At 43.1% G+C, this 9,995-nt stretch overlaps 3 long non-coding RNA genes across 3 annotated transcripts; 2 read left to right on the forward strand and 1 right to left on the reverse strand.

Annotated features, from left to right (window-relative positions):
- The first annotated feature begins 1,355 nt into the window (after positions 1 to 1,355).
- On the forward strand, positions 1,356 to 5,461 carry LOC311240222. The gene is made up of 6 exons (XR_014620479.1): positions 1,356 to 1,471; positions 4,122 to 4,350; positions 4,444 to 4,717; positions 4,822 to 4,999; positions 5,096 to 5,172; positions 5,391 to 5,461. It is a non-coding gene; the product is annotated as an uncharacterized lncRNA (long non-coding RNA).
- Positions 5,462 to 5,839: 378 nt separating this feature from the next.
- On the forward strand, positions 5,840 to 6,912 carry LOC311240104. The gene is made up of 4 exons (XR_014620466.1): positions 5,840 to 6,016; positions 6,179 to 6,350; positions 6,480 to 6,628; positions 6,774 to 6,912. It is a non-coding gene; the product is annotated as an uncharacterized lncRNA (long non-coding RNA).
- Positions 6,625 to 7,462, reverse strand: LOC311240105. Its single transcript, XR_014620467.1, has 2 exons — positions 7,321 to 7,462; positions 6,625 to 7,095 (listed from the first exon to the last, which is right to left on the reverse strand). It is a non-coding gene; the product is annotated as an uncharacterized lncRNA (long non-coding RNA).
- Between the last annotated feature and the right edge of the window lie 2,533 nt (positions 7,463 to 9,995).

Genomic DNA, 9,995 nt, shown 5'->3' on the forward strand with positions numbered 1-9,995 from the left:
GACCCCAGATCTTCTGAAAGTGTATTATTTTTCCTTTCACATTATACATGATTTTTTCAGGTGTGCAATAGGATAGGAGTTCTGCCCACCATTGTTTAGTCGGGGGAGGGGGTTCAGATTTCCAATGACAGAATAAAAAAAAATTGCAGCAGACATTGCTAACAGGATACATTTCTTTTCAAAGTTGTCAAAGTTACTCAGCATAGAGATATCACCCAAAATAGCTATTCGTGCGTCAGGAGTCATCGTTTTTTCCAATAATTTTTGAAAGTTGTTCAAATATAAATTTCCAGTAATAATTTTAACTTCTGGCAATTCCAGAACGTGTGGATTAGGTCCCCTTTAGCATGTTGACATCGAAGACAATTGGGTGATGTCTCGTGGCTAAATTGATATAATCTGTGAGGTGTATAATAAATTCTGTGTAGTATATTAAATTGAGTTAACCTATGGTTGGTATTTGTTAAAGTTGTTTGGGATTTCTGGAGCAATGACTGCCATTCTTTCATGGTATATTTGTGTTTAAAGGGGCTATGCGTTATAAATGTCATTTTTCAGTCTCTAGCATTGTATTATAGTAATAGGAGTTCGTATCAATGTGTTTTTGGGCCTAAATACTATATTGACGAATTCCTCAGCTACAGCCCATCCCCTATTTGCCTCTAGTAAATCAGGTCATGTTGATTTGACGAGCTGGGCAACGTCACGGGGCGCTGTTTATAGCGCAAGGTGATGTGATTGGCTGTGTGGTTTTACCTAATGCCCGCCTCCATTCTTGGTACCTGGAGCCGATACAACCTGGAAACAGAAATTGCCGTCACTCGCCTCAATTTCACGATGAGCAGCAAACCCCGCAGATGTAATGTTCCTGGTTGCAGAGCTACCGAGAAGTCTTTGCACAGTTTCCCCGTTGATGCCGAACTTCGCCAACAATGGAACAAGTTCCTTTTTGGTGACCCTCCAAGTTCCGTTGCAACGTCTAATACTCGGGTTTGTACTGCACATTTCTCCGCCGACGACGTCACCAATCAAGGTATTTTTGATGCTGGAGTGGTCTCCATGTTGGTGCTAACCAAAAGAGCTGTGCCTTCAATACGCGACCCGACACAAGAAATAGTAAGTAGATATGTCGTGTGAGATATGTTATCATAAATACCATCTAACGTTATAGTAACTGCTGCTCTTTATAAAGTAACGTTATAGAAAACTATTGAAGCAAGCTAGTCATAACTTCTAAATAAAAGAACACAACTAGTGAGAGGTAAACAAGGTAACGTTATATTTAGTGGCTTGTATTATATTGTAATTGATTTACGATTTGGTAACTCTTAGGCCACCACAAGTTCCAGCGGCAATGTACGCCTTTCTCCTGCTTCAAGGGACTTCAGTTGCCAGACAGACAACCCAAAGATTCGTTCTGTTGGTACACAGCTTTCTATGAAAACACTTCGTTCGCATGTCAAGAGTCAAGGTAGGTTTGTAACTCAGTGTGATGTAATGTAATAATGTGTAATAATGTGACCCAGAATTGTTTAGATTGGCCCCCTTCACCCACCGCTTTCACCCAAAGCTGTAAAGGAATGTGGATTGTTTGTATAGTGTCCCCCCCCCCCCCCACCTCCAATGTAAATTACCCAGTATGGTTGTCAATATACAGTATATATACAGTATATACAGTCAAATGTATATACTCCCTTTTCTTGACTCCTTCAGTATCACAAACAGTACTGTATTTGCAAATCAAATTTAGCTCTAGTGTGGTGACCCATGTTGGCGTTACACAGGTCACAATGCTAGCTCTAGTGGTGACCATGTTGTTGTTACACAGGTCACAATGCTAGCTCTAGTGTGGTGACCATGTTGGTGTTACACAGGTCACAATGCTAGCTCTAGTGTGGTGACCATGTTGCTGTTACACCAGGTCACAATGCTAGCTCTAGTGTGGTGACCATGTTGCTGTTACACCAGGTCACAATGCTAGCTCTAGTGTGGTGACCATGTTGGTGTTACACAGGTCACAATGCTAGCTCTAGTGTGGTGACCATGTTGCTGTTACACCAGGTCACAATGCTAGCTCTAGTGTGGTGACCATGTTGGTGTTACACCAGGTCACAATGCTAGCTCTAGTGTGGTGACCATGTTGGTGTTACACAGGTCACAATGCTAGCTCTAGTGTGGTGACCATGTTGCTGTTACACCAGGTCACAATGCTAGCTCTAGTGTGGTGACCATGTTGGTGTTACACCAGGTCACAATGCTAGCTCTAGTGTGGTGACCATGTTGGTGTTACACAGGTCACAATGCTAGCTCTAGTGTGGTGACCATGTTGCTGTTACACCAGGTCACAATGCTAGCTCTAGTGTGGTGACCATGTTGGTGTTACACCAGGTCACAATGCTAGCTCTAGTGTGGTGACCATGTTGGTGTTACACAGGTCACAATGCTAGCTCTAGTGTGGTGACCATGTTGCTGTTACACCAGGTCACAATGCTAGCTCTAGTGTGGTGACCATGTTGGTGTTACACCAGGTCACAATGCTAGCTCTAGTGTGGTGACCATGTTGGTGTTACACAGGTCACAATGCTAGCTCTAGTGTGGTGACCATGTTGCTGTTACACCAGGTCACAATGCTAGCTCTAGTGTGGTGACCATGTTGGTGTTACACAGGTCACAATGCTAGCTCTAGTGTGGTGACCATGTTGGTGTTACACAGGTCACAATGCTAGCTCTAGTGTGGTGACCATGTTGCTGTTACACCAGGTCACAATGCTAGCTCTAGTGTGGTGACCATGTTGGTGTTACACCAGGTCACAATGCTAGCTCTAGTGTGGTGACCATGTTGGTGTTACACAGGTCACAATGCTAGCTCTAGTGTGGTGACCATGTTGCTGTTACACCAGGTCACAATGCTAGCTCTAGTGTGGTGACCATGTTGGTGTTACACAGGTCACAATGCTAGCTCTAGTGTGGTGACCATGTTGCTGTTACACCAGGTCACAATGCTAGCTCTAGTGTGGTGACCATGTTGGTGTTACACCAGGTCACAATGCTAGCTCTAGTGTGGTGACCATGTTGGTGTTACACAGGTCACAATGCTAGCTCTAGTGTGGTGACCATGTTGCTGTTACACCAGGTCACAATGCTAGCTCTAGTGTGGTGACCATGTTGGTGTTACACCAGGTCACAATGCTAGCTCTAGTGTGGTGACCATGTTGGTGTTACACAGGTCACAATGCTAGCTCTAGTGTGGTGACCATGTTGCTGTTACACCAGGTCACAATGCTAGCTCTAGTGTGGTGACCATGTTGGTGTTACACCAGGTCACAATGCTAGCTCTAGTGTGGTGACCATGTTGGTGTTACACAGGTCACAATGCTAGCTCTAGTGTGGTGACCATGTTGCTGTTACACCAGGTCACAATGCTAGCTCTAGTGTGGTGACCATGTTGGTGTTACACCAGGTCACAATGCTAGCTCTAGTGTGGTGACCATGTTGGTGTTACACAGGTCACAATGCTAGCTCTAGTGTGGTGACCATGTTGCTGTTACACCAGGTCACAATGCTAGCTCTAGTGTGGTGACCATGTTGGTGTTACACCAGGTCACAATGCTAGCTCTAGTGTGGTGACCATGTTGGTGTTACACAGGTCACAATGCTAGCTCTATTGTGGTGACCATGTTGCTGTTACACCAGGTCACAATGCTAGCTCTAGTGTGGTGACCATGTTGGTGTTACACCAGGTCACAATGCTAGCTCTAGTGTGGTGACCATGTTGGTGTTACACCAGGTCACAATGCTAGCTCTAGTGTGGTGACCATGTTGGTGTTACACAGGTCACAATGCTAGCTCTATTGTGGTGACCATGTTGCTGTTACACCAGGTCACAATGCTAGCTCTAGTGTGGTGACCATGTTGGTGTTACACAGGTCACAATGCTAGCTCTATTGTGGTGACCATGTTGGTGTTACACAGGTCACAATGCTAGCTCTAGTGTGGTGACCATGTTGCTGTTACGCCAGAGCAGGTCACAATGTGTGAGTGTGTGAGTGAGTGAGTGAGTGAGTGAGTGAGCAAAGTTATCAATAAATCCCTTGTTTGACTAAACTATGTTTTGTAAATAGGTGTTCAGGCGAAAGTCGTGTCGCTCTCGGTGGGGACACAAAATACTGGATACTGGTCTAATCAACAGGGACCATCCACGTCAACACCTGTGAAGGGGTTTAGACCCAGTAAAAGACCACGACTGGAGTCTGATGACGATGGAGTGACCGACAGCTCGATCGATGTTCCAGAGCCGCAGGATTCCACTTTCAACATTGACTCTTTGATTAGCGAGCCCTCGATTCTAGCGTAAGTTAGTTGTTACAAACATCTCCATGGCCCGTAAAAATACAAAAGCTATATAGTTGTGCCGTGTTATTTATTTGTGTTTTTCTCAAGCAGGGAACCGTCAAAACCAATCTATGAGGTCCAGAAATACATCGTTTACGAAGACAGTCTACTGGAATTATTTCAACAGTGTCCGGTGTGCGATGCTCAATGTCATATCACCAAAACTACGCGAGGGACCTTCTTGGCTGTCTCCCAAGTTTGCCCCGGTTGTAAATATAGCCGTAAATGGGCGAGTCAGCCTCTCATCGGCAGCACACCAGCTGGAAATATTCAGCTTTCTGCAGCAGTTTTTTTTACTGGCTCATCTTTCACCCAAATGGAGAAGGTATTTGATTTGATTGATTTGATTGACAAGTCAGATATACATTATGTTTTTGTTTGTGATTCACACGTGCATATTAACAAAGCGTTATTCATTTATTCTTTTAGGTCCTAAATGCGTTACACGTCTCCACAATAAAGTACAGAGCGTTTCGGGTACACGCCAAGAAGTTCTTGGAACCTGCTGTTCTAAGTTTGTGGACCAAGGACCAAGACGTTACCCTCGCCAGATTAAGCGAGAAAGAAAGCGTGATAATCGGCGGTGACATGCGAGCCGATAGTCCAGGTTAGAAAAAGCTCCCCAATGACAAATTCCTACTTTATGAATACATTTTTAATATTGCACTACATTGATTGAAATTGTTATTATTATTTTCAACAGGCCACAGTGCTAAGTACGGAAGTTACTCTGTGATGGAACTCGCCACCAATCATGTCATAGACGTCCAACTAATTCAGGTAATTAACAAGTCTGAAGAGACACTGCACCCTTCATTGTGCTCAAACGAACACAAAGCTCTCGGTCTTGAATCTTGAATCGCTGTAGGTGTGAAGTGGTCTGGCTGGCTGTGTGTGTGAGCGGGGTGTGAAGTGGTCTGGCTGGCTGTGTGTGTGAGCGGGGGTTAGGAAATGTTAATTGTGGAATTTTGAAAAGGCTATTCCCTTCCTTGTTCCAGAGCAATGAGGTGGGAGGCAGCTACCATATGGAACTGGAGGGCTTGAGGAGAAGCCTCGCTCTTCTGGACGCCAAATCCGTGACCTTGGACTGTATTGTCACAGACCGTCACCCGCAGATCCAAAAGTACCTGAGAGATCACGACATCAAACACTTCTACGATGTGTGGCACGTGGCCAAAGGTATGTCGAAACGCATCCCACATTCAATTCCACCCCTCCTACCAACCCCCCCCCCCCCCCCCACCCACCCAACCAGTACTGTAATTGCAAATCTGGTATGTCAAAAAATGTAGATGTAGCAGTACTGTCTATCTGTATGTCATGTATGTCATACGACTGTTATGTAATGTTATGTTATGTTATGTAATTCAAGGTCTGTCTAAGAAGCTTGACAAAATTGCACAGGCGAAAGACTGCAAGGTCATAAAAAAGTGGCGCCTGCACATTTCAAACCACCTCTACTGGACAGCTGCCACGTCGAAGTCTGCCGATGAGAGGGTTGCTAGGTGGAAGTCATGTCTCAATCACATGATGAATGTACATGAACACGACGAAGAACCACTCTATCCGCGTTGTCTTCATGCTGACCGTGTATCAAGAGATAGTAGCAAGTGGGTTAAACCTGGTATGTCTGTCTGTCTTTCATCATGAATATATACTCAAAATATTTATTTATGTCCTCATTCTAGATTGGTGTGATTTTCAAATGTATACTTGCTTGAATAATTCTAATCTACTGTAATATACTCTAATGAAATATCTGAATGCAATTTCTTTTTTACTTTAGACTCAAAACCGGCCCACCAGCTCGAGAAGGTTTTGCTAAACACAAGGATCATCAAAGATGTCGCCAAATTGAGTCCACACCATCAAACGTCTTCATTGGAGTCCTATCACAGTGTGATTTTACGTTTTGCCCCAAAAAACGTGGTTTTTTCGTACATAGGAATGCTTTGCAGGTATTTTATATTGTGTACAAATGACTAATTATGGACTCCTGATTTGTCAAATAACTCATTATGTTGCATTAGATAACCTCAGATCAACTACAAATATATTGCTTGTGCTTATTGAAATTTTCCTTTCAGACTATACCTAGCTGCCATGCATTTCAATGAAAACTCAAATCGCCAGCAAGCCATAAACGCTTCTGGAGAGCCGGCGTACAAGATGAGTTTTCCAAAGGCCAAAAAAGGTGGACACACAATAAAACCAAGGAAAATCCCAGCGACATTCAGTAAGTAAAAATATCAACATTTATTATTGCACACACATGACCTATATAAATAGAAAAATATTTCCACTTACAGTGGAATACAATAAATTGAATAAATAATAACCTTTTTAACATGACAAAACAAATAACAATTTCTCATTTACAGACTATGTCAACCAGCTGATGGCGCTCCTGTTTGACTCCGTCGTTCGTGACCCCCAACAATATATCCAGGTGGTAGAGGCGATTGCCATCCCAGAACCTTTGTGCGCACAGTTCGACAGGCCTTCCATGGAAGAAGCGGTAGCCGGCTATGTGTCACGATTCAATCCTGTACCGGTCTGAAGCCAGTATAGACACCATCAACATCCGGAAATTCTGTGCGGATTCGAACCACGACACAGGATGGGATTACTACCCTCACTCTGCGGCCTAAGTAGCCGAAGCACCACGCGACAAAGCATCTGTACGCGATATATCTGAAACGGCTGAAGAAAATCAAGTATTATATTTATGCACAAATAAAATAAAAAAAAAAGCTGGGAAATAACCATTTGTCATGTCATGTCATTGGACAGTAGCAAGCATTGATTATATGTGATGTGCAATAAGGATTAGATTGTGTTTGCAAGAAAGATTAGTATAGTCTGAGAGATGCAAGATGGAGAAACACCTGTAAAAAAATATATAAATCTGTAATAAATATTATTTACTTATTGATTCCGCTTTCTGGTATCCGGCCAAAATCTGCCTTGTAGATATTAGTTGCCATTTGGATGGTATAGGGGTTGAAGCACACTGGATCCAATCCCGGATGATCAACCATGCACAGTAGTCCAGTTGGTTCCTGGTTAATTCGACGTCTGACCTATATATATAGAAAATTAAATCGTTAGCCATATGCATGGTTTTCAGTGCTACCAAGATGCAAGTTTGTGTTACTACTTTACCTGTGGAACTTCCATGCAGCATACATTCTCAGTCTCTGTTGGCATCCGTTCACAATTTCCGCACGTGCACCTAGTAGATTTGAGGGTGAATGAAATTATCAATCAATGGAGGCCAGAGAAAGACTTTCGTCTTGTTTACATCAGGGTCCCCCAATTTCAATCGTCAAGTACAGTTAGTGTCAGTCAGTACAATCAGTCACACTGTTCACAGAAGCAACAGTCAATCATCTTTATCTTTCAGTCACACTGTTCACAGAAGCAACAGTCAGTCATCTTTATCTTTCAGTCACACTGTTCACAGAAGCAACAGTCAATCATCTTTATCTTTCAGTCACACTGTTCACAGAAGCAACAGTCAATCATCTTTATCTTTCAGTCACACTGTTCACAGAAGCAACAGTCAGTCATCTTTATCTTTCAGTCACACTGTTCACAGAAGCAACAGTCAATCATCTTTATCTTTCAGTCACACTGTTCACAGAAGCAACAGTCAGTCATCTTTATCTTTCAGTCACACTGTTCACAGAAGCAACAGTCAATCATCTTTATCTTTCAGTCACACTGTTCACAGAAGCAACAGTCTCCGAGCAGAGACTCTCATCGGGACAGAGTGTGTGTTTTCGACGGGCCGCGCGCGACAGAAGTACACAACTATTATATAACAGTAAGTAACTAATAGTGCAATTAATCAACTTACCAATCGGAAACGATGTAACGTAAGCCTCGATCGCTGTTGTTTGGGGGTTAGTGTCAGTACAATCTAACGTTAGTGAGTGTGTGTTTTCGACGGGCCGCGCGCGACAGAAGTACACAACTATTATATAACAGTAAGTAACTAATAGTGCAATTAATCAACTTACCAATCGGAAACGATGTAACGTAAGCCTCGATCGCTGTTGTTTGGGGGTTAGTGTCAGTACAATCTAACGTTAGTGAGTGTGTGTTTTCGACGGGCCGCGTGCGACAGAAGTACACAACTATTATATAACAGTAAGTAACTAATAGTGCAATTAATCAACTTACCAATCGGAAACGATGTAATGTAAGCCTCGCTGTAGCAAATCGCCTTCTTCTTCTTCTTCGGGATCAAACTGTGGGTCGCTCTCTGGATCCCAAACATAATGTACAGCCATGTTGTATTAGTTAGTAAAATCGGTATATGTTTTTGCGTGTCGAAATAAAAACCTGAAACCTAAGACCTCAGACCTCTACCTGGATGGAATGACGGGGAGATGGGCGGAGCTATTTGGTGGGTGGCTGTCACTCAAAGTGTGGGTGGAGCCAAGCCAAATAATAGCCTGATTTCATGAGGCTGAAAAATGCTGGTTTTGAGTACAAGATTAGAAATATAAAACAATGATTATTTTTGGAATAAAAATTACACATGTGTTACATAGACTCACAGGAAGTGTGTAAAGTTGCCCAAATAGTGCTAGGAATAGCACTGCATGACACCTTTAATGTCTTTTTCCCATTTATCTTTTTGTTGTAGCATCTTATCATCTTTCTGTTCAGTGTTCATCAGTGTGTAGATTTTAGATGTCAGGCCCTTTGATGTTTTTGTGTTAAACAGTTTCTCTATTGGTGTTTCAGACATATGGGGATAGCTATAACTGTTATTTTTTACCCAGTTCCGTATCTGTAGGTATTTAAAAAAGATGGATGAAGGTAAATTATATTTCGCTCAGGGAATTAAAATCAGAAAAGATGCTTTGGTTATACAAGTCTCTTATTTCGCTGATTCCCTTGGTTCTCCAATTTTCAGATATTCCATCACTAATAATTTTGGGGACACAAGGGTTGTTCCACAGGGGCATGCTCATTAACAAGGTATTTTGTAGCCCCTTTCGTGACTTTCGGTTTGCAAGCCTGGGGCTTTTGTGACCGCAGTCACTTGCTTTTACGCCGCGATTAGCCAGTAAAGAAACGACCAAGCGTCATCGAGGGGCTCGGGGTGTGTCAAGAATACATCAGATCTGAATTTCAAAGATACCCAGCGTACAATATGGGTCTAACACAGCTTCACGATGGGGTCTGGAAGCTCGGAGTTGCTAATAAACAGTTTAAAACATTGTTACTCGACGAGTGGTATTTACAGACCGAACGTCCATCTCCGCCGTTGGTGTCACAGCGCATGCGCACCAGGCAGCTAAGTCCGCGTTCACGTTACTGGGAAGAAGCGGAAGAACCAGCTTCCGACTGGGAAAAACCATTCACGTCAGCCTGCTAGTGGTAATTCCTACTAGGACATATGGGACTTTTTTATAGACCCCGATATCTCCCACTTCGCGTCACGAATTGCGGAAGTATGGCTGTGGGCGTTTCATCCATAGATATATATAGAGTCAAAGCGTGAAGGCTTCCTAGTTGTAGCAACGAGATGTCCTCTGGTTCGTCCTCTGGTTTATCTCTTCAGGTTTATGTAATAAATCACCATC

Source organism: Notolepis coatsorum (genome assembly GCF_963971535.1).
Source record: "Notolepis coatsorum genome assembly, chromosome: 14".
NCBI lineage: Eukaryota > Metazoa > Chordata > Actinopteri > Aulopiformes > Paralepididae > Notolepis > Notolepis coatsorum.